Source organism: Martes martes (assembly GCF_963455335.1).
Source record: "Martes martes genome assembly, chromosome: 2".
Lineage (NCBI taxonomy): Eukaryota > Metazoa > Chordata > Mammalia > Carnivora > Mustelidae > Martes > Martes martes.
In genome coordinates, this window is record NC_137889.1 from 44141581 (window position 1) to 44164491 (window position 22911).

Genomic DNA, 22911 nt, shown 5'->3' on the forward strand with positions numbered 1-22911 from the left:
TAAAACTACCCTGTAATCCAGAAACTGCACTACCAGGCATTTACTAAAAGAGTACAAAAATACTAATTCAAAGGGATGCATGCATCCCAATGTTTATAGCAGTATTATCAACAACAGCAAAATTATAGAAACAGCCCAAGTGTCCATCAACTGATGACTGAAAACAAGGTGTGGTGTATGTTGGTGGCAATGCAAACTAGTGCAGCCACTCTGGAAAACAGTATGGAGATTTCTCAAAAAGTTAAAAATAGAGCTATCCTATGACCCAGCAATTGCACTAGTAGGTATTTATCAAAAGAATACAACCATAGTGATTTGAAGTGTCATGTGAATCCCAATGTTTCCAGAAATAAATGTCCACAATAGCCAAACTATGGAAAGAGCCCAGATGTCCATCAACAGATGAATGGAAAGAACAGAAAGTCAGGTGTTTTGTTACTTTAATCATAAATGATGATTATCAGCTGGTTAAAAATCAGGTCAAACATGTATTATAAATGACTATTATAACCACCATTTTTATAGCTCATTTACTCAGAGAAGAAAATAGGTTCACATTTTATAGGATCTTCCTGTTAGTGTTCAGAAAGTACTGTAGACTGAAGTAAGGACACCTGGATTTGCATTCTGACTCTGCCATCTACTAGTTAAGTGACCTGGGCATGACAGTGAACCTCATGAAATGTTTGTGTTTCCATTTACATACTGGAGCGAATAATACCTGCCCTGTTCAATCTGGATCAAGTGAGAGGATTTCTTATTGTTGTAAAGTATCGTCAAAATTTAAGATGATATTATTATTATTTGCCATCAGGGGCTTTCACTTGAATATCCTATACTAAATTTCCATTTCTCCAAGACCAAAGAAGACCTTGTCTGTGTTTTTGTTTGTCTCAGACCCCCAAGGTGATAGAAGGTTGCCAAAAGTGCTGTTGTTCCCCTTCTCAGAACTGAATGTGCTATGTGGCTCAAGACCCTTCAGCAGAGACTTCCAGAAACAGAGCTCTCTGTCCTGATCTGAGCACAGCTTGACATATAATAAGACATGATTCAATGTTACTGCTTCAACAGACCCAATTTCAGGCCAAGCAGTTTTTCAGCCAACTTCCTGTCCTGGGGCTCTGCAGAGCAAGGGTGATTTGACCATGGACCACACTCCAGAAACCATTGGCTTTAGTGTTAGAAATGACTACATCTTTACCACATCTAGGGCACTGAAGTAGCAGACTTTAGGGAAAATCATAGCAGATACTGCTTGCCATTGGTTTGAATTTTTTCTTGATTTGGGCTTGCAGAACTGTGTGGAGAATTTTATTAGGTCCTCTTTCACCTAAAAGGATGTGTCTCTAGCTTTCCTTGCCAAACATAATGAAATTTCTTTACCACAGCTCTCAGGGGAAGAAATTGTCATATATTTTAGGAGCATTTGGCTCAGCACCGTGAATTATGAAATGATTTTGAGAGAACTATCCAGTGATATCCTGTTTGGATAGAAAGAGAATGTGTTTTTGGTGTTGTTTTGTTTTGTTTTGTTTTAGTGGAAATGTGAATCTTATAAAATTGGGCAATTCCCTCTGCTTTCTCTAGTTCTCATCCCCTGTATGTAGGGAGACAACATAGAAGTTGTCTTCTGTCAGTGCCTTTGTGCTTCCTACTAGGCAGAGAGGACAGATTCCACCAGTGAGAACTTTAATTCCATAGTGATCTCTCAAATGCAGCGTATCTCCTCAAAATTGTATGTCTCTAGCACTTTGAGATATATGTGTATGGTCTCTCGGGGCTGTGAGATGGTTCTTGGCTCTCCTCATGCTGTTCTCTCATTTCCTTAGTCCAAACAAGATAGAGATTTTGAAAGGGCCCTTGGATTTCTGCACCCTAAACAAGATTGTGTCATCTCCTCAATTCTGAGAGAAAACAAAGTCAGGAATTAACAGCTATCATATGGCAACTGCAATGCAAGACCTGAAGCAAGCCCTGGTTCAGGATCTGCTTCTCCCAGGAGGGAACACTGCTGCAGCCTCCTCCCCAGTCAGCCCATCTCCTACTGCCCCCTCTCTGTCTTGCATAATCCTGTCAACATCATTTCCCTAGACCATCACTGTCATGGAGCTCCTTTCCTACCATCAGTAAGAAAAAGGCCAATATTCCCCAACCTGGATTTTGAGGCTTCTTAAGACCCAGAGTCAGCCCACCAGTCCTTCTTTGGCTCCTGTTTTGCTCAACGTGAGACTTATTTCCTATCCCATTGCCTCTCTCTTCCTATTGTCACTGGTGTTTTGCTCAAAGTATCTGTTCGCTTTCCCAAGATATATTTATGAGCTTTTTTTTGCCTAGCTGAAAATCAGCTTCTTTTTTTTTTTTCTTTTTTGGTGTCAAGTTTTTATTTAAATTCCAGTTAGTTATATATAGAGTAATATTGGTTTCAGCAGTAGAACTTAGTGATTCATCACTTACATGGATGCTCATCACAACAGATACTCACATATCATCCATTAGCCCATCCCCCACTCACCTCCCTCCATCAACCATGAGTTTGTTCTCTATCATTAAAAGTTAAGAGTCTTGGGGTACCTGGGTGGTTCAGTGGGTTAAGCCTCTGCCTTTGGCTCAGATCATGGTCTCAGGTTCCTGGAATTGAGCCCCTTATCAGCAGGGAGCCTGCTTCCCCTCTCTCTCTGTGCCTGCCTCTCTGCTTACTTGTGATCTCTGTCTGTCAAATAAATAAATAAATAAATCTTAAAAAAAAAAAAAAAGAGTTAAGAGTCTCTTTGGTTTGCTTCCTCCTCTTTTTTTTTCCCCTTCCCTTATTTTCATCTGTTTCGTTTCTTAAATTCCACAAGAGTGAAATCATATGGTATTTGTTTTTCTCTGACTGACTTATTTTGCATAGCATAAAATCAGCTTCTTGAGAGTGCAGTTCAAATCTTATAGCTTCAATATTAACTGTCACAGAAATTTTCTATATTTTTTACTTCAGTCAACCAATCGACCTCCCACAATTGTACTCTTCAATAATGCTATGGACTGAATGTCTGCTTTCCTCTAAAATTCATTTGTTGAAGCCCTACCTCTTAATGTGATGGTATTTGGAGAGGGGCCTGGGGGGAATAATTAGGATTATAAGAGGTCATGAAGGCAAGTGCCCTAGCCTGATAAGATTAGTGCTCTTACAAGATTATAAGATATGAGTTCTCTCTATTCTCTCTCTTTCTCTCTCTCCCACACCCTCCCTTCTTCTCTTCTTCCCTTTCCTCCCTGTAAGGCAGGCACTAAGGAAAGGATATGTGAGAACAAGACAAGATGGTGGCCATCAGTAAGCCAGAGAGAGGGCCATTACTAGAACCTAACCATGCTGGCTCCTAATCTCCAGGAAGATTTACAACCACCAAAACTGGAAGAAACAAATTTCTGTTGTTTAAACTAGCTAGTTTATAGTATTTTGTTAAGGCAGCCTGAGCTGACTCCAACAAACAGTTTAAGTCTTTTGCTGGGTAACATTTTCTCTTACTTAATTTCCTACCTTCCCAACAGGATAACTTACTCTCTTGGAGAGCAAAGCCTTAAACATCTTGGCATCCCCCCACAAGACTTGATATTAAAGATATTAATTGTTCTTATTTGAATTCAACTTAGACCTTCAGGCTAATTGAAGAAAGATATATCTATATTTATGAAAGTATGTTTTTTAACATAATTCAAGAGGTCCAGGTCTATATCCTTGAGATCATATCCTAAGTAGAATAATGTTTCCTAAAAAGACTGTTCAAGAAAACTCTTTTTGAGTCTGTAATGTATAAACAGATATCATTTGCCAGTTCCCTTAGTAATTGGATAATCATATGTAGTCCTTATTCTTGACAACATTTAAATTAGTTTTTCCCTCTTCTGACACAGTTTAAAACTCCATCCTTCCATCTAGTTTGCATGGAATTCTTCACAAAAGCCCTTTCTTCATAATCACAAAGGTTAATGTCAGTTTATCCTCAATCCTGAACCACTGCGACTTTGCAGGAAGCTAAGTCAGAATTGAGAGGTTTAACAATATAAGCATTTTATAAACTAACTCTTCTTTCTTAATCAGTCCACAATTTGCAAAAGCTTCATTTTTTCTTAGCATGTCCTCTATTAGATAAGAAAGGGGGAAAAAAAGGCCCTCCAAAATGACTAAGGGTTTGTTTCCCACTCTTCCCCTACATCTAAGGTGGGGTTCTGACTCTTTGAAATGTGTCCTGAAACAATTCCAAGAATAGCAGGAAGGAAGGGACTGACTTCTGGGAACTTATTGCATTTCCACCTAGAAATTGAGGAAGGCCAGGTAGCCCAGAGATGTCAGCAGCTGATGAAAATAAGTGTGTGAGTATTAGACAAGTGACCTAATTCAGTGGGGCTGTTTTTCCCCCATGGGGAAAAAAATCCACAATGCATTTTCTGTCTTCAAGTGAATGTTAGTTTGTCAGATGTTATCCATAGAAAGTGTATGATTAACAGCTCAGTCTATTAATCCTGAGGACCTAGGTCTGATTTGGAGTGTCCTCCCACTTCTCTACTGCAGTGGCCGCTCTCTGGATATTCTGTCTCCTGCCTCTCTGACCACTGTTCTCTACTGCCCCTGCACTTACTGGCCCCAAGTGATTGCTCAGCATCCTTATTCAGAAATATTATATGGCCTTTAAGAATCTACAACATTAACTTTAAATGTCTTCAGAACACTTTTGAAAGCCCTCCACAATGTCTCTTTTTTAACCTGTTCAAGCTTCTCTCTTATTACATCTCATAGATGTTATCCATAATCCCAGTATGTCTAGTCCTTCCTACACTTGCTCAAGTTGTTCTCCTTCCATGTGTCTTTCCCTCTTTACCAGCCTGGCCAATGTTGTGCCAAACTACAGTGGAGTCGAGGCAAAAGTAAAAATACACACCCTTATAGACACTTATCAAAGTATGCTCTGATCTTTGGAATCAAATGCAAAAGTTAATAAAAGCTCTACAATAAAAAATATATGGCTATCTATAAAGCTCTGCATTGCCCACTCTGTTTGCAGGTCATTGTCAACCCCCATTATTTATATGGTAAGCAACTAGGAACCCAGGAACTGATTGAAACTGACTGTTCCCATTATATAAGAATATGGCAATACTGGGTGCCTGGGTGGCTCCAGTGGTTAAGCATGTACCTTTGGCTCAGGTCATGATCCCTGGGTCCTGGAATCGAGTCCCACATCAGGGTCCCTGCTCAGTGAGAAGTCTGCTTTTCCTTCTCCCTCTGCCCCCTGCTTATGATCAATTTCTCTCTCACACTCTCTCTTTCTCAAATAAATAAATAAATCTTTTAGAAAAAAGAATGCAGCATTATAAAACAAACATCCTTTATTGAAATTTTGATGTTCTGTTTATCATGGACTTTTTTGTGTTCAATTTTTTAAAAATTTCATTAAAATATTATTTATCCTGACAACAGAGTTTTTCCTCTTTTTTATATTTCATTTCTTTTTCTTGGAGTATAGTTGACACACAATGTTACATTAGTTTCAGGTGTGCAACTTAGTGATTTGACAAGTTTATACATTATGCTATGTTCACCACAAGTGTATCTACCATCTGTCACTGTACAATGCTATTACATTATCATTGACTCTATTCCTTATGCTGTGCCTTTTATTCCCATAATTTACTCATCCCATAACTGAAGGCCTCTCACCTTCACCTATTTTGCCCAACCACCTACCTCCCTCTCCTCTGGCAACCATGCATGTGTTCTCTATATTTATAGGTCCAATCTGGCTTTTTGTTTTTTTTATTTGTTTGTATTTGTTTTTAAATTACACTAGTGAGTGGAATCATATGGTATTTGTCTTTCTTAGTCTGTTTTTTCACTTGGTATAATACCCTCTAAGTCATCCACATTGTCTCAAATGGCACAACCTCATCCTTTTTTATGGATGTATAATGTCTTATTATATACAGATATGCATACATTTTCCTTATTCTTTCATCTGGTAACTTAGTTTTTTAGTAGTACTCTTTTACATTTTGCACCCTAGTCAAAGTGCCTTAATCACCTTACCCAAATACCTGCCCTGAATCTGGCAAAGTAAGGCTCTCACAGCCCTGTTTAGATGCTATTTCCTCTAATGAGCCTTATCAGATCAAATTTATTGGAATCAATATCTCCATCATCAAACTTCCACAGTAGGCTGCTTGGGTCTGTATCTTGGCTCTAACTATGCTCTTTTCCAGGTTTTTGGCATGTGCATCTTGCTTACTTACCAGCTGAGGGCTCCTGGAGAAGTAGGTTCACACTTTTTTCACCTCTATATTCTTTGTCATGCTTAACACAACACTCTGCATGTGTAACTAATTATTCAATTAGTTTTGGTTTGATTAAATAACAAATTCTAATCCTGACCTTTAATCCCACTTAGATGTTATTTGTTGTAAAATATGACTTAGTATAAGTTCTCTTATTGTAGTTGAGGGGAATTTGGTTCCCAAAGTTCTGAGGATACTAGTTAAAAAGTAGACCCAGTATATTTGGGCTGAAATGTAAATGTACAGCACAGAAATGCCTCACAATGGCCTCCTGCTCTTCTCTGTTAGTGTCTATTTCCAATGAGCCTCTTCCCACTTCTCCCCATTTGATCAGTGAGGGATTACCCACAATGTAGGCTGCCCACATTCTTTATTCTCTTTGCTAAAGAACTAGACCTGGGGCTCAATGTTTTCAGGGTTTTTCATATTTGTGCTTGTTCCTGATACTCTCCACTGATCTCTCTCTTCCCAGGTAATGTCTCTCACATGGGATAGGCCACTTTTTTTTCCAGATTACTGGGGAAGAAGGGAGCTCCTGATCTTTCCTAGTGAGGCCCAAGGTGCAACTGTCCCTGATTTGAAAACCTTTGGGTTTACTGGTAATTCCCTAGGGAATTTGAAGACATTTCTCCATACATTTAATGGCATGCTTTTAAATCCTTAAATTAAGACGCCATGTATAATAACTAAAGCAACTCATAGTAGTGTAAACAAATTTCTAAACCAGGACAATAAATTAACAGCTGAGTAACTGTCTAAGTAAAGTGGTCTCAGTGACCTCTCTACTACACTAAAGGTAAAATATTCTTAGACTCTGGGGAAGAAGGAAGAAGAAATGGGCCCTTTTATTTGTGGCAAGGTACTTCTGAAGAATTTCAGTTAAGGTCACAGAGGACTAAAACTGAGGATAAATTCCCCTAAATCAAGGACTTTGACTGACGTGATGTTTCTAGGCCCAAGAAGCATTGAGACACCTTTTAGACTCTGTTACAGTTTGCTATTGCCTGCTGTGGACACATACCACAGACTCTCTTGGCTGTGTGACATGGCTTCCTGGTGGCCACTGCTGATATAGCCAAAGCATTCAGTCCAAGTCACTGAACTAAGCCCAGAAATTCCTCAAGAGAAGCAACCACAATGCCATTAATGAATTACAATAGCCTTTAACTTAGGTTAACACTGTACTTGCTCTATTCAAACTTTGTATCAGCCAATCTACAGATTCCCAGAGAACATCACCAGGATGCTCTTGTTCTCAATCCCAATTTGACAAGCCTCATTTACATGTCCCAAGTGAGAAAGTATGATGGGTAGTTTTGCTAGAATAATTCCCTAAAGGGCCTCTCCAAACCAGAGATAAGCCCTGAGAAGTCTCTTTAGGAAAGATTTTCTCAATATTCTAAGTCCCACTTTTCCTGTATCATATCAGTGGGTGAGAAATGCAAGTGACACAGACATTTGTAACTCTGTGAGACTAAACACACCAAATTCAAAGGCTTATGGGATTTAGGCACAAACTGAAACATACATGCTAGCTCATATATTTAACCTGATCTGTCCCCAGTACTATGATCTATCAGTGTACCTCTTTCCAAGCCCATTTTCATTGCTATTCCATGTTGGTCTTTGTCTCTCAAGTAAATGAGTCAAATTTAAATTCATTCATTCATGTCCTGATGTATTCAATCCCTCATCAACATGTTTTGAGTAACTTCTGTATCCAAAGCACTGGTCAGTTGCTATGAGGGGATCAGAGATGACTCCCAGAGGTCCTGAGAGCCCTGTCAGCTGCCACTCTCTTCTCACTGCTAGTGCCTTTTAGGTTCAAATTTCCTTTTACCTTCACCTCTATCTATAATTCCCTAGACTAAGTTTAACTGTTTAGTAGGAGAGGTTTTGAAGATTTATCCTTACAGGAAAGGGAAAAACAAGATTCCTAAAACTAGCAGACAAGTTTGGACTAGCTAAATACTACTAGGCACCAGGAACTGTGTACAAGTAGAGAAATTGTCTGTAGGATCTGTGCCAGGAGAATCTCCCGGTTAGCTCCTGTGGGAGTTCAATTCAGGCCAATGTACTGACTCATCAGGGAGGGCTTTCTAAGAAAGATGGCAAGACCAATATTTTTCTAATGGTAATCATGCTGTTTTTCTTGTAGATGGTTCACTCCACTCCCTCCCTAAGCATACCAAATGAGACTGTTCATAGCTGGGTTTTTGAGTGGTCAACCTGCCTAGCTCTCTAGTAAATATCAAGCACACTCCTGTAACTAGAAGTTCCATTTCCTGGCTAGGAAGAGCCCAGACATTGATGTATTTAGAAAAGATCTGAAGGTACAGATAAACACAGAAATAAGCAAACACCATCAGGTCTGCCGACACCATTTGAGAAGGAAGAAATCTTATTGTCAGGAACCCCTTATTAAGAATAAGTATGAAAATAAGAAACTTAGAATTTACTCACCGCATCTGAGGGCAACATTTCAGGTGCAATGCTCCTAAGCCTCACCATAGCCCCTGAAAAAACAGAGTTTAATTTCATTTTCCCACAGAAGAAAACTGAGGCACAGAGGTGATCAGGCTTGCCTAGTATTACTGTAGACAGGGACGGTGACCCAAGACTGTCTGGCTCCACCTCTCTCTCAAATCTTTCTCAGAAATCAAAACCTTTGTAAAATCTCTTCCCCTGGGACATGCAAGAGCCAGGCTGCCCATTCAGGCAAGAAGGAGACCATAGCCAACTTGGTAGGATTTCAGTGGTGCTATGGTTGAAAACTTTCCTTCAACAACTTGCCAGCAGTGACTGCTGGTAATCATATCATAATTGTTTCTTTGGTTGTTTACCTTGTATTAATCTCATTCACTCTTCCTATTTGTTGGCTTCTTTCCCTCAGCTCCTATGAAGATTCAACTCTCTCCATTCTAAACAAACAAACAAACAAAAACTTTCTGCACCTCTACCTGTCCCCATATTTACAGCCTCCTCTTTGGTGTTCCAATCTGGAAAAGTAGTATCACAGTGCTGCTGTATCTTTTTATCCTCCTATGTCGAGTTCCTATATCCACTAACCCAAGCCCTCCTAGGAGACTTAGCTGTCACCTATAATGGTATCTTTTCAGCCTCCTTCCTTTCTGGCCCTTACTTGGCATTCGGTGTTACTGATCACTACCTTGTTACCCTGTCTTTTTTCCTCATCTTTAGGCAAACTCATTTTTTTACAGATTTGTTGATGCTGCTCTATTTCTCCCTGTTCTTTTCCTGTGTGTCTCACTGGCTCTAATGTAAAGTTTATCCCTTTGCTGCTTCTTCATCTTTATTCAAGCTCTTGGCCAAAGGCATCACCATAGAAATCATGCCAGAAACTGAAGTCAGGAGGCCATATTTTTTGACACCTCCTTCTATTCCTCAGTCTCCACATTCGCCCACACAAAGTCCTATAAATTCTACTTTCTTTTACTTATCCTTTGTCCTATGTTATTTCAGCTACTGCCCTTTTTGAGTTCTTCCTTTTTTTCACTTTAATAAAGAGACATCCAATGGATATTCCTGCTTATAATATATCCTTACCTCAGTGGAACCTTTACATGGCTGTCAAAGAAATCCTTCAACAGTGCAAACACAGCCATATCAGAACATGAATCAAAACCTTGAATAATCCTGATTCATTATAACTTAATGTCTGAATTCCATGGATTGCCTTTAAGCCTCTTTACAGAGTCCTTTACTAGATGGCCTGCAACCACTCCCACCATTAGCATAGCTCTTCAAGCCCTCAGAAAGACCTGTCACTCCTGAAAAGCTGTGCCTCCCCATCTGTGTTGCTCACCTCCCCTTTGTGAGAAGCACACTCTTATTTATCTTTCAAGGTCCAACCCAAATATCACCTCCTCTAGCCAAGTCCCTCTCCTCTTCTCCAATTCCTTCCCCCCACAAAATTGTTGAACTGAGGTGACCTTTGTGCATCTGCAACACTTTCATTTATGTGAATAAAGCCCCAGCCACAAGGCCTTCTTTAATGAGTTGTTGGACAGATAAGAACCAGGTTTTGTCTAACTTTGTTTTTCTAGTACAGTAACTGATATAGGAGCCAAATAAATGATAATGATAATCATGAAAATACATGACTAAATGAATAAACTAGTATATTTAAATTCTTCTTTTAAGGGCTTTCAGGAAGGAGGGAAAAAGAGCCAGGGAGATAGAAAAAATGGGAAGCTGAAGAAATGGACAGGGTAGCATAACTTAGCTTATCAGATCACCACCTGTATTTAAGTGATAGGACTAGTTAAGTTTTATTTCATGGAAAACCAGTTGGCAATTTAGTACTGAAGAGCTGCCTCAGGAACCCCAGGCCAGGTAAAAATCATCAGAGAGCTGATCCTAGTCCTAAAAGTGGGAGTGTATATACCCAGCCTCTGGATGCCTGTACATTCTGAATTGAAAGGAGATAGAAAAATGATCAAAACAAACACTTCACAATTTTTCCCTTGAGCAATTTTGTGGAGTAATGCTTTTCTATGCCTAAAGAAAACTCCATAAAATTGAAAAAGCTGGAAGAGTCCAAGGAGAGGAACTCGGTTTCCAGTGTGGTCAGGGCTCCTCCTGGTGGATCTCTATAAAATGAATCTTTCCTAATCCTAACCTCTTACTCATTTACTCAACATTCTCTGTCTTCATCAACTATTGTATGTATATTAGTTTTTATTGCTATTGTAACAAATTATCACAAATACAATGACTTAAAACAATATAAATATATTATCTTATAGTTCTATAGTGCCCAAGGTCCCAAAGATGGACCACTTTACAGGAAAATTATTTTAAGCTGAAGGCAATTGAGACTCTACAGGTTGTTGGGAAGGAAAAATACTTGTCTCCTCATCAAGTTGACATGAGACAGATTAACAGGAAAAAATCAAATTTAATAATTTAATAATGACCATCACCCAGTTACTGCATCCCCTCACCCACCTTCCCTTCAGCAACCCTCAGTTTGTTTCCCACAGTTAAGTCATTCATGGTTTGGAAAGACCTCCAATTTAGATTCTTCTGTGTGGTTAAGGGAGGGACAGAGGTTTCTTTTGAGCCAACAGGGTCTCAGGTGACTTCAGCTCAAAGTAATCCACATGCCAAAGTGGCACATTCACAGTTGGGGAGGTGGCAGCTCTCTTTATCTCCTTCAGTCCCCCCATCTGAAACTTCCATAGGAGTATCACATATTAAAAGTTGAGCTGCGGGACGCCTGGGTGGCTCAGTCAGTTAAGCGGCTGCCTTCGGCTCAGGTCATGATCCCAGCGTCCTGGGATCGAGTCCTGCATCGGGCTCCTTGCTCAGCGGGGAGCCTGCTTTACCCTCTGCCTCTGCTTGCCACTCTGTCTGCCTGTGCGCTTGCTCTCTCTCTCTCTCTCTCTGACTAATAAAAAAAAAAAAATCTTTAAAAAAGCTGAGCTGGAAGGTTGTTTCATCTCATTGATCCACTTGCTTTGTTCTGACAATAGATCAGTTTAATTAAACTCATATCAGAAAACAGTGATGCAGGTATATTCACAAAGCTAGGCCTATGGTTCAAGTAATCAGGTATTAAATAAAAAGCGTTTCTATGGAAATAAAGGAAAAACAATAGTCAATTGGATCAAATATTAAGCCAGTATTTAAGGATAGCCAGTTGAGAAGATTTCTAGATGTCAGACTTTAAGCATCTTCACATAGAGTGATGGCAGATGGAGGTAATGCTTGCCATCAGACTTTGCCTATGATATCTATAGATTTGGGTGAAATGCTCTCTTCTCAAGGTCCCCAAAATATCCGGAGGTTCCTATACCTGCCAAGAAATGACCTTCTTTACTCACCTGGTGAGTATGTTGGGAACTCTGTAAGCAAGGTATCAGGCTAATATTTCCAAGGCGGCTTTATTGGCTCCATAAGGTCAACCTTAGATCCTTAAAACTTTCTGATCATATCTGAATCTATGCAGGTCTTTCTCAAATATGACATTCTGGACAAAGCCTTGGTAATATAACCAATTTCCAATTGTGTCTTGTCAGAAAGAGAACAGATTCTAATTGAACTTATGCAAATGAATATATTGCCATAAAAATATAAGAATATTTGTTGAGAGTTTCTGAATTCTGGAGAATTCATGTAGGGAGAAAAAAATAATTGATTTAATTTGTTCACAAAGGTGTATTTTGTCAAGTTGTTGTCAGTTCATTAAGGAAAAATGTTTTCTATTCCCCACAACAACCAAGGAAGAACTTTGTAGAAGAAGGACCAGTGAGAAAGCTCAGCCAAAATACAACAGCAGAGTGTACACAGCATATACCAGAAATACCTCCTGGAGTTTTTGTTGTTGTGGTTGTTATTGTTATTTTTCTCGTGTTTTTTTTCTTTTTTCTTTTCTATTTTTCTTTTCTTTTTTTTTCTATTTTCTTTTCTTTTCTATTTTTCTTTTTTTTTCTTTTCTTTTCCTTTCTTCCTTTCTTTTCTGAACACAATGACAAGACAGAGAAATTCATTCCAAAGGGAAGAACAATAGGTAGTCCTCAGTGTCAGAGATTTAATTAATATGGATATAAGTAAGATGTTTGAAATAGAACTTAAAACAATGATTACATAGAAACTGGTTGGGCTTGCAAGAGTATAGAAGACACTAGAAAATCCTTTACTGAAGTCCAGCAGAAAAAGAGAAATAATAAAGATTAGAGCAGAAATCAATGGCATAGAAATTAAAACAAACAAACAAACAAAAAAACCCTCAATAGAACAGATCAACCAAACTTGAGGCTGGTTCTTTGAAAGAGTTAATAAGATTGATAAACCCCAGGCCAGACTTATCAAAAATAAAAGAGAAAGGACCCAAATTAATGAAATCATGAATGAAAGAGGAGAGATCACAATGGACACCACAGAAATACAAATAATTCTGAAAGAATATTGTGAGAAATTATATGGGTGGGAGGAGACAAGATGGCGGAGAAGTAGGAGGTGCTGTTTCAACCAGTCCCCTAAAGTGAGCTGATTATCTACCAAAGAACTCTGATCACCTATGAAATCAGCCTGAGATTAGAATTATACACTTCTGCATCTCTATGGGGGCAGAAGACACCAGTGGACAGGTAGAGTGGAGTGGAAATATTGGACTGATATTGGAAGATAAACAAAAGGGGGAGGGAGCCACCAGAAGTGACTCATTGGAAAGCAATACCCCAATATGAGAGTGTCCTGTGGTTGGGGACCAGCATTAACTTGGAGTCTGGTTGAAAACATTCAAAAAGAGCAAAAGATCTTTAAGGCAAAGTTGGTGGAATTGGGCGATTAGGGACAGGGATTTAAGCCCATGGACCCAGGATGGCCACCGCTGGTGTGGAACCAGAGTGCGCAATGAAGAAGCCAGGTCTTGGTCCCTGAGCCACTGGCTCACCTAAGAGCATCTGGGTGGCGGCACCCATGAGGGAGTCTGGTGTGGATGCACCAGCTGGCGCTCTCTAGAACCACAGCCTTTTGCGCTCTGCACATGCAAGGCAAGACCAGGGTCTGAGTTGAGTTCCACAAGCTCCCCTGAGAGAGGTCCGTGCAGGCGCTAGCAGGTGCTCTCTGGGACCCAGAGATTCTGAACACTTCCAGCCCGGGCCAGTCTGAAAATCTCAGTGGGCTTTCTCTGGTTCGGAACTCTCTGGCCGTCTGGACCTACCCAGACAGCCACGGCAAGTATTTCTCATGGTTTTGGGTACAAGCGGGAGTTCCTGTGACCCCAGAGATTGCGACTGTGGACGTGCTCTTCCAGTGGCAGAGGGGGAATTTATGTGCTCTGGAGCACCCACAGGGGAACAAACTGAGGCTTCTCTCTGAGACAGAGGTCTGGATGCAGTTTGCTTTCCTCTAAATCTCCAAAGAACCACCAATAGCCACCAAGGGGAGAAAAAACAAACAAATAAACAAACAAACAAACAAAAACACCTCCAGAAAACAAAAGCCTGAAAAACCAGGTTTCCTCAGAGCCCAGCCCCTTGATGGAGGTATGAGGACTCAACCCTAGCAAGACTGCCTGAAAAGACATGTGGCAGGCCCCTCCCCCAGAAAGCCAACCAAAAAAAAAACCAAAAACCAAAAAACAAACAAACAACAACAACAACAAGAGGACAACCACCACTACTTCATAGATACAACTTTTATTTTTAATTCGTTCCCACTATTCTTGTTCTTTTCATTTTTTAATATAATTTTTTAACCTACTTACCATCACAATGAGATATTCACTACGTCAAATTTCATAATAACCTTTTAATCTGAACTTTTTTGATACATATACCTGTGTTTTTCTTTTGCTTTTTTATTTTTTTATTTTTATTTTTTTAATATTCATATAGAGATAAGCTTCAAGGTAATCCCCTTTCCCAATCAATGCTACCCCTATATATAATTCAGTTTTAATCCCACTTTATTCCAGGAAAGTTGAGTACTTTAACAAAGATATCAAGATACATCCAGAAGGAATCAAAACAAACTTTCTCGCCCACACGGAGAATTTATAACCACCTTCCCATGTTTTTCTTCTGTCAGTGTTTCTGTGTATTTGTTTTTGTTCCAGTAGTATATAAATCTTACACTGGGGTCATTTTGGCTGGGTTCTTTTTATTTATTTATTTATTTATTTATTTATTTATTTATTTATTTATTGTCATCTACTTCTCTTGGTCTTTTTGTTTTGTCTGTTTTTGTTTGTATACTTTATAAATCTTACCTTTGGGGTCCATTCAGGCTGGGACTTCTCTTTAATTTGTTTCTTTCTTTCTTTCTTTTTTTCCCCTATCTCTCTCTCTCTTTTTCTTTTTCCTTTATTTTGGTAGGGACTCTCGATTGCTCAGAAGTGTTCCAAAGTACACCTTGCCTGCAACATGGTTGATACATTCAGCTACACATCCATACAGCCATCTCTCGCCAAAATAACTAAGAGGAGGAATGCCCAGCAGAGGAAAAATTCAGAGACTGGGCCCTCTCCATCAGAGCTATTGGATATGGACACAGACAGTATGTTGGAAAGGGAATTCGGGAAAACAATTATCCAGGAAAATGCAGGTTGGAGAAAGCCTTTGATGACAAAATGGAATTGATTAGGGCAGAAGTTAAAGCCACCAGGGATGATGTTAAAAATACTCTCAAGGAGTTCCAATCTAATCTAAATTCTCAAAAAGCTAGGGCAAATGAGGCAGAAGATAGAATTAGTGATCTGGAGGAAAAACTGATAGAGAAAAAGAAGGAAGCCTGGAACAAACAGCTCAGAAGCCACGGAAACAGAATTAGGGAAATAAATGATGCCATGAAGCGTTCCAACATCAGAATTATTGGAATCCCTGAGGGGTAGGAGAAAGAAAGAAGACTAGAAGATATAGTTGAGCAAATTCTCCATGAAAATTTTCCCAATCTCACAAATGGAACCAATGTTCCTGTCCTGGAGGCAGAAAGGTCTCCCCCAAGATCATAGAATCTAAAAAGACCTCGATACCCCTGATTGTGAAAACAATGCATTATAATTTTAGATGGAAGCTCTTCAAAGCAGCTAGGGGGAAGAGATTCCTTACGTACAGTGAAAGTCCCATCAGAATAACGTCAGAACTGTCCACAGAAAACTGGCAAGCCACAAAGGGCTGGTAAGACATATTCAGGGCACTAAATGAGAAGAAATATAGCCAAGAACACTTTTTCCAGCAAAACTGACATTCAAAATGAATGGAGAGATAAAGAGCTTCCAAGACCTGCAAGGTTTAAAAGAGCATGTGAACACCAAGCCAGCACTACAAGAAATATTAAGGGGGGTTCTATAAAGAAGAAGGAACCTAAAAGTGTCATTGAACAGAAATTTACAGAGAAAATCTATAGAAAAAAGGACTTCATAGCCAACACAAAGTCAAAAAAAGCATATCTCTCAATAATCACTCTCAAGGTGAATGGCCTAAATGATCCCATAAAATGGCACAGGGTTGCATATTGGATAAAACAACAGGACTCATCTATATGTTGTCTACAAGAGACCCATTTTGAACCTAAGGATACATCCAGACTGAAAGTGAAGGGATGGAGAGGCATTTTAATGTCAATAGGACTCAAAAGAAGGCTGAGGTAGCAATTCTCATAACAGAAATTAGATTGGGAACTAAAGATTGTAGTCAGAGATACAGAAGGACACTATATCATTCTTTTTTTTTAATTTTTTTATTTTAATAAACATATAATGTATTTTTATCCCCAGGGGTGCAGGTCTGTGAATCGCTAGGTTTACACATTTCATAGCACTCATCATAGCCCATACCCTCCCCAATGTCCATTTCCCCCCACTACCCTCTCCCGTCCACCCCCCCCACAACCCTCAGTCTGTTTCTTGAGATTGAGTCTTTTATGGTTTGTCTCCCTCCCAATCCCATCTTTTCATTTTTTCTTTTCCTACCTCCCCCCAACCCCCCCGCCTTGCATCTCCACTTCCTCATATCAAAGAGATCATATGATAGTTGTCTTTCTCCAATTGACTTATTTCGCTAAGCATGATACCCTCTAGTTCCATCCACGTCGTCACAAATGGCAAGATTTCATGTCTTTTGATGGCTGCATAGTATTCCATTGTGTATATATACCACATCTCCTTTATCCATTCATCTGTTGATGGACATCTAGGTTCTTTCCATAGTTTGGCTATTGTGGACATTGCTGCTATAAACATTTGGGTGCACGTGCCCCTTCGGAGCACATTTGTATCTTTAGGATATATACCCAGAGTGCAATCGCTGCATCATAGGATAGCTCCATTTTCAGTTTTTTGAGGAACCTCCACACTGTTTTCCAGAGTGGTTGCACCAGCTTGCATTCTCACCAGCAGTGTAGGAGGGTTCCCCTCTCTCCGCATCCTCGCCAGCATCTGTCATTTCTTGACTTGTTAATTTTAGCCATTCTGACTGGTGTGAGGTGGTATCTCATTGTGGTTTTGATTTGTATTTCCCTGATGCCGAGTGATGTGGAGCATTTTTTCATGTGTCTGTTGGCCATCTGGATGTCTTCTTTGCAGAAATGTCTGTTCACGTCCTCTGCCCATTTCTTGACTGGATTATTTGTTCTTTGGGTATTGAGTTTGATAAGCTCTTTATAGATTTTGGATACTAGCCCTTTATCTGATATGTCGTTTGCAAATATCTTCCCCCATTCTGTCAGTTGTCTTTTGGTTTTGTTAACTGTTTCCTTTGCTGTGCAAAAGCTTTTGATCTTGATGAAATCCCAATAGTTCATTTTTGCCCTTGCTTCTGTTGCCTTTGGTGATGTTCCTAGGAAGAAGTTGCTGTGGTTGAGGTCAAAGAGGTTGCTGCCTGCATTCTCCTCAAGGATTTTGATAGATTCCTTTCTCACATTGAGGTCCTTCATCCATTTTGAGTATATTTTCGTGTGTGGTGTAAGGAAATAGTCCAATTTCATTTTTCTGCATGTGGCTGTCCAATTTTCCCAGCACCATTTGTTGAAGAGGCTGTCTTTTTTCCATTGGATATTCTTTCCTGCTTTGTCGAAGATTAGTTGACCATAGAGTTGAGGGTCTATTTCTGGACTCTCTATTCTGTTCCATTGGTCTATATGTCTGTTTTTGTGCCAGTACCATACTGTCTTGATGATGACACCTTTGTAATAGAGCTTGAAGTCTGGAATTGTGATGCCACTGACTTTGGCTTTCTTTTTCAATATTCCTTTGGCTATTCGAGGTCTTTTCTGGTTCCATATAAATTTTAGGATCATTTGTTCTATTTCTTTAAAAAAATGGATGGGATTTTGATAGGGATTGCATTAAATGTGTAGAATGCTCTGGGTAGAATAGACATTTTCACAATATTTGTTCTTCCAATCCATGAGCATGGAATATTTTTCCATTTCTTTGTGTCTTCCTCAATTTCTTTCATGAGTACTTTATAGTTTTCTGAGTAAAGATTCTTTGCCTCTTTGGTTAGATTTATTCCTAGGTATCTTATGGTTTTGGGTGCAACTGTAAATGGGACTGACTCCTCAGTTTCTCTTTCTTCTGTCTTGTTGTTAGTGTAAAGAAATGTGACTGATTTCTGTGCATTGACTTTATATCCTGACACTTTACTGAATTCCTGTACAAGTTCTAGCAGTTTTGGGGTGGAGCCTTTTGGGTTTTCTACATACAGTATCATATCAACTGCAAAGAGTGATAGTTTGACTTCTTTTCCAATTTGGATGCCTTTCATTTCTATTTGTTGTCTGATTGCTGAGCCTAGGACTTCTAGTACAATGTTGAACAGCAGTGGTGATAACGGACATCCTTGCCGTGTTCCTGACCTTAGCAGAAAAGCTTTCAGTTTTTCTCCATTGAGAATGATATTTGCAGTGGGTTTTTCATAGATGGCTTTGATAATATTGAGGTATGTGCCTTCTATCCCTATACTTTGAAGAGTTTTAATCAGAAAGGGATGCTGCACTTTGTCAAATGCTTTTTCAGCATCTATTGAGAGTATCATATGGTTCTTATTCTTTCTTTTATTAATGTATTGTATCACAGTGATGGATTTGCAGATGTTGAACTAAACTTGCAGCCCTGGAATAAATCCCACTTGGTCGTGGTGAATAATCCTTTTAATGTACTGTTGGATCCTATTGGCCAGTATTTTGGTGAGAAATTTCGCATCTGTGTTCAGCAAGGATATGGGTCGATAATTCTCTTTTTTGGTGGGATCCTTGTCTGGTTTTGGGATCAAGGTGATGCTGGCCTCATAAAATGAGTTTGGAAGTTTTCCTTCCATTTCTATTTTTTGGAACAGTTTCAGGAGAATAGGAATTAATTCTTCTTTAAATGTTTGGTAGAATTCCCCTGGGAAGCCATCTGGTCCTGGACTTTTGTTTGTTTGGAGATTTTTGATGACTGTTTCAATCTCTTTACTGGTTATGGGTCTGTTCAGGTTATCTATTTCTTCCTGGTTCAGTTGTGGTAGTTTATATGTTTCTAGAAATGTATCCATTTCTTCCAGGTTGTCAAATTTGTTGGCAGAGAGTTGCTCGTAGTATGTTCTTATAATTGTTTGTATTTCTTTGGTGTTGGTTGTGATCTCTCCTCTTTCATTCATGATTTTATTTATTTGCGTCCCTTTCTTTTCTTTTTGGTAAGTCTGGCCAGGGATTTGTCAATCTTATTAATTCTTTCAAAGAACCAGCTCTTAGTTTTGTTGATTTGTTCTATTGTTTTTTTAGTTTCTATTTCATTGATTTCTGCTCTGATCTTTATGATTTCTCTTCTCCTGCTGGGTTTAGGCTTTCTTTGTTGTTCTCTCTCCAGCTCCTTTAGGTGTAGGGTTAGGTTGTGTGTTTGAGACCTTTCTTGTTTCTTGAGAAAGGCTTGTACTGCTATATATTTTCCTCTAAGGACTGCCTTTGCTGTGTCCCACAGATTTTGAACCGTTGTGTTTTCATTATCATTTTTTTCCATGAATTTTTTCAATTCTTCTTTAATTTCCTGGTTGACCCATTCATTTTTTAGAAGGATGCTGTTTAGTCTCCATGTATTTGCGTTCTTTCCAAATTTCCTCTTGTGATTGAGTTCTAGCTTCAGAGCATTGTGGTCTGTAAATATGCAGGGAATGATCCCAATCTTTTGATACCGGTTGAGACCTGATTTATGACCCAGGATGTGGTCTATTCTGGAGAATGTTCCATGTACACTAGAGAAGAATGTATATTCTGTTGCTTTGGGATGGAATATTCTGAAGATATCTGTGATGTCCATCTGGTCCAGTGTGTCATTTAAGGCCTTTATTTCCTTGTTGATCTTTTGCTTAGATGATCTGTCCATTTCAGTGAGGGGAGTGTTAAAGTCCCCTGCTATTACTATATTATTGTCAATGTATTTCTTTGATTTGGTTATTAATTGGTTTATATAGTTGGCTGCTCCCAAGTTAGGGGCATAGATATTTAAGATTGTTAGATCTTCTTGTTGGACAGACCCTTTGAGTATGATATCGTGTCCTTCGTCATCTCTTATTACAGTTTTTGGCTAAAATCTAATTGATCTGATATAAGGATTGCCACCCCAGCCTTCTTCTGATGTCCATTAGCATAGTACATTGTTTTCCACCCCCTCACTTTAAATCTGGAGGTGTCTTTGGGTCTAAAATGAGTTTCTTGTAGGCAGCATATTGATGGGTTTTGGTTTTTTATCCATTCTGATACCCTGTGTCTTTTGATTGGGGCATTGAGGCAATTAACATTCAGGGTAACTATTGAGAGATATGAATTTAGTGCCATTGTATTGCCTGTAAGGTGGCTGTTACTGTATATTGTCTCTGTTTCTTTCTGATCTACTCCTTTTAGGGTCTCTCTTTGCTTAGAGGACCCCTTTCAATATTTCCTGTAGAACTGGTCTGGTGTTTGCAAATTCTTTCAGCTTTTGTTTTTCCTGGAAGCTCTTTATTTCTCCTTCTATTTTCAATGATAGTCTAGCTGGATATAGTATTCTTGGCCACATGTTTTTCTCGTTTAGTGCTCTGAATATATCATGCCAGTTCTTTCTGGCCTGCCAGGTCTCTGTGGATAGGTCCACTGCTAATCTAATGTTTTTACCCCTATATGTTACAGACTTCTTTTCCCAGGCTGCTTTCAGGATTTTCTCTTTGTCGCTAGGACTTGTAAATTTTACTATCAGGTGATGAGGTGTGGACCTATTTTTATTGATTTTGAGGGGCATTTTTAGCATCTCCTGGATTTTGATGTTTGTTCCCTTTGCCATATTAGGGAAATTCTCTCCAATAATTGTCTCCAATATACCTTCTGCTCCCCTCTCTCTTTCTTCTTCTTCTGGAATCCCAATTATTCTAATGTTGTGTCATCTTATGGTGTCACTTATCTCTCGAATTCTCTCCTCGTGGTCCAGTATTTGTTTGTCTCTCTTTTGCTCAGCTTCTTTATTCTCTGTCATTTGGTCTTCTATGTCACTAATTCTTTCTTCTGCCTCATTTATCCTAGCAGGGAGAGCTTCCATTTTTGATTGCACCTCATTAATAGCTTTTTTGATTTCAACTTGGTTAGATTTTAGTTCTTTTATTTCTCCAGAAAGGGCTTTTATCTCTCCGGAGAGGGTTTCTCTAATATCTTCTATGCCTTTTTCGAGCCTGGCTAGAACCTTGAGAATTGTCATTCTGAACTCTAGATCTGTCATGTTACCAATGTCCATATTGATTAGGTCTCCAGCCTTCGGTACTGCCTCTTGTTCTTTTTTTTTGTGGTGAGTTTTTCCGCCTTGTCATTTTGTCCAGATAAGATTTGTTTTCTCCTCCTCTAGAATTCTGCTGTTCTTGGTGAGTGAAGTTGGTCTTGGCTGGGTTTCTTGTTGATCTTCTGGGGGAGGGGCCTGTTGTGGTGATTCTCAAGTGTCTTTGCCATAGGCGGAATTGCACCGCCCTTGCCGGGGCTGCTCGAGTTTGCTTTCGGGAGCTTTTGTTCCCTGAGTGGTTTCTGTAGAGTTCCGGAGGACGGGAATGAAGATGGCGGCCTCCCAATCTCTCGGCCTGGAGGTGCTGAGAGCTTGGGGTTCCCCTCCTCAGTGCGCCCTCAGAGAAAAGTGCCCAACCACCCCGCCTCCCTGGCCTCTGGTCGCGCCGGTAGGAAAGCAGTCAATTGCTGGCACTTGGAGAAATGCGCCCGGTCGCTTCCATCTCCGTGGCCTCCAGCTGCGCTCCGAGCCCACCCAGCCTGCGACCGGCACAAGGTAACCCCGGGCTGAGAGCTCACTCCTCGGCTTTATCACTGTAGCCGGCTTCCCCACTCCAATACCTGTGAGCTCTGAGGCACTCAGACGCCCCCAGTCCTTCTGTGACCCCACAGGACCTGGGGTTATGCTGACCCCGCGTGGGTCTCCCCCCAGTTTAGCCTCTGGAGCGTTGTCCCTCCATTGAGCAGACTTTTAAAAGTCCCGATTTTGTGCTCTGTTGCTCTGCCGCTTGCCGGGAGCCGGCCCCTCCCCCCGCGGTCTATCTTCCCGTCACTTTGGATTCACTTCTCCACAGGTCCTACCTTTCAGAAAGTGGTCGATTTTCTGTTTCTAGAATTGTTGCTCTGCTCTTTGATTTCCCGTTGGATTTGTAGGTGTTCACAATGGTTAGATAAGCTGTCTAGCTGATCTCCTGCTACCTGATGTCGTCTCAGCCTGCTACTTCTCCGCCATCTTGACTTCTCTCCCCTCTGTTTTTCTTTTTCAACATTTCCTTAGCAATTCGGGATCTCTCCAGATTCCATACAAATTTTAGGATTGTTTTCTCCAGCCCTTTGAAAAATGCCGGTGGAATTTTAATCAGAATCGCATTGAAAGTATAGATTGCTCTAGGCAGTATAGACATTTTAACAATGTTTATATTTCTGATCCATGAGCATGGAATGGTCCTCCATCTTTTTGTGTCTTCTTCAATTTCCTTCATGAGTGTTCTCTAGTTCCTCGAGTACAGATCCTTTACCTCTTTGGTTAGGTTTATTCCCAGGTTTCTTATGGTTCCTGGTGCTATAGTAAATGGAATGGATTCTCTAATTTCCCTTTCTGTATTTTCATTGTTAGTGTATAAGAAAGCACCTGAT